The 2,935-nt window shown below is 36.9% G+C and overlaps 1 pseudogene; it reads left to right on the forward strand.

The window, feature by feature from the left end:
• Nucleotides 1-650: 650 nt before the first annotated feature.
• On the forward strand, nt 651-1,477 carry LOC102836835 (annotated as a pseudogene).
• The last annotated feature ends 1,458 nt before the right edge of the window (nt 1,478-2,935 follow it).

The raw sequence follows: 2,935 nt of genomic DNA on the forward strand, positions 1-2,935 counted from the left end.
TTATAATACTTATAATCACTGTTCTAGAATGCTGCTTTTCCAACCTTAATGTACAAATGAATTATCTGTGGACCCTGTGAAACTGCAGATAATGGATAAATAGACCTGAAGTTGGCCCCAAGAATCACTGAAGCTGACACTAATGATACCAGACCACACATTGGATAGCAAGGCTCCAGATTAAAGGATAGCAAACTCTGCTACTTCCTTAAAAGCCAGTTGTCCTCCAGTTGATTCTGATGCATGGTGGCCCTATGTGTGTGAGAGTAGAATTGTACTCCATAGGGTTTGCAATTGATTTTTCAGAAGTAGATCTCCAAGTCTTTCATCTGAGGAAATTCTAGGTAGACTCAAATCTTCAACCTTTCGGTTGCAGCAAAGCATGTTAATCGTAAACCACCCAGAGACCACTCTCCTTCTTTAGACCTGTTTGTTTGTTTTTAATTTTTAGGTTGAACCAGATGTAATTGCTGATTATATGTCAGATATATTCAAATATCAATAACTTCATATGGTTCACCTTAATGAACAATTTATTAACAATACTCAAACAGGCCACAAAATATCTAAACACATCTCTAGTTTCCAGAATTATATGTCATGTTAAGTTCTTCAAGAATATTGTTGGGATTGCTTAGTTATGTGAAAAAATGGCAGTATCTCGTTTGATCCCTCTTTGCCAACAGGTTTTAGCCACCCTGAAGACTTCCAGAATATTAATAACTTCTCAGGCCTCTATTAGTCCAGGATGCCTCTGTTGTTGTTAAGCGCTATCAAGTTGGTTCTGACACATAGCATCCTGTATATGGTTTCCAAGGAGCAGCTAGTTTACAGTTGGTGTGTTGAGTAAGAATATACAAATTTCACATATTTTCACCAGTGTAGATTACTTCATACCATGTTGTCAAGAATAGGACTAAAAGAATTTTTTGATGACCCAAAGAATTGGGGGGAAGAAAAAGTAAAATCTGGAGCTTCAGGGACATGTCAGTAGTTATGGAACTAAAGTAATAAAGATTTACATAAACTTTGGTATGTTCTGCTGAAAGAAAGAAACATGCTCTTAACTTGAGAACAGGAGGCAAAGTGACAGAGATTACCAATGCCAAGTCCAGAGAGGTTAGAAAAGGTGGTAGATTCCATGGATGCCTTAGATAAAGTTGTCTGGAAAGAGAAAATGCATTAAGACTTCTTCAGATTGGTCAAGAAAATGCTGGACCGGGTGCTTGGAGAAGAGACCTCTTTGGAAGAATCATCTGGCACAAGTTCAAGTAGTGGCCTCTACCCTGGTACCTAAATAAACAATACACTAGGAAATGATTCTTTACAATGCCTTATGTGGAATGTTTTGTCAGGTTGAGAGTTGAGAAATATGCCTGCATTCAATCAAGGAAGAAAAGTTTAATGAAGAAGAAAGAAAATTTTCTTCAGGAAGTTTCCACATCTTTCTGAAGCTCAGAAGTCAAGTCTTGCTTAAGATGCCTGAACTCTTCGCATGTTGTTTTAGTGTACATACTTTATACTTTATTAAATATATGTTAAGTGGTTTATAAAGAGGTTATTTTGTTTGTCTGTTTTCAGTAAAAAAAGAATATTGTTGGGAATATTAATATACAAGTAAGGAACATACTGATGAATGTGAACTTGTTGGTAATTTCCTAACAAGTTTGTGATTTTATATCTGCAATATATTATTCATGACATATTCATTCTAGTCATTTAAATTATTGAAGGAGCAGAACTACAGACTCAAAGGACCTTAGACATGTACTACACATATAATTCTGTGTTATCCTCATGATATGAGGATGAAAAGGATTTTTTCCTCTAAGACTGATTACCTTCATATAAAGCACTGTTTGTATCACTTATTAATTGGTTTCGTTTGGTTATATTGGCATGCCAGCTCCTAAATGATCATGTTCTATAACTATTCTCTTCTTAGTTTACATCCCATGAAACAGAAGGCAGGTCACAAATACATGACAATTAAACTAATCACAATAGTCACTGTTGATTCAGGTGGCCTGTGTGGGAAGGGGAAATTGTGGGTTGCAAATACCCAAACAAAGGATGCAGACACAGGTTTACAGGTAATGGGCACATACTACTGGAAAATCTTGTCCATTCTTGTTGTATTCATGTGAGTCATTTGACATTTGACCTGGGAAGGGACAAAGGAGCAGTAAGTAGTAAATCACATTTTCTTTCACTGAGATGGCAAGAACACTAGCATTCCTAAGTGTTTCTTGGGGCATCAGACAAGCCAAAGAATACCCCACGAAAACATAATATATATTATTCATCCATTTCTGCCATTCAATATTTGGTTCACATTTATTATACACCTAGTATATGCCAAGGTATTTTTAAGTTCTAAAAATAGAAAGGTGAATATTACACAACTTTAAGCATCCATTAGTACGAAAGAGTCCTGTTGTGATACTATGGGTTAATGCGCTGACTGCAAAGTTGATTTAATCCACAAGGTCGATAGTTCAAGCTCACCAGCTACTCCTTGGGAACTATATGTTGTTTTTGTTGTTGTTGTTAAGTGCCGTCGAGTTGATTCGGACCCATAGTGACCTTGTATAGGGTTTCCAAGGAACAGCTGGTGAGCTTAAACCACTGACCATGAGGAACTCCGTCAACAACAACACAGAATACTCGGCCAAAAGGGCTCATGAGATGGTGTTGGAACTCTGAAACAAATATAAAGGTATGTTTGGAGGATCGGAGGATTGGAGGGTTTACAGCTGGGGAATTTGAAGAAAAATCCAGAAATCCACTGTTTTCTAGATCTAGACATCAAGCTGTTCCCGGAGCCACCATCTTGGGAGAGAATAACTTGATTGTATCAGGATTGATAGTATTAGGAGAGAACATCTTGATTATATCAGGCTTGTATCAAGCTTGACATCAAAATTTTAAGTGA

The sequence above is a fragment of the Chrysochloris asiatica genome, unplaced genomic scaffold, assembly GCF_000296735.1.
Source record: "Chrysochloris asiatica unplaced genomic scaffold, ChrAsi1.0 scaffold02051, whole genome shotgun sequence".
Lineage (NCBI taxonomy): Eukaryota > Metazoa > Chordata > Mammalia > Afrosoricida > Chrysochloridae > Chrysochloris > Chrysochloris asiatica.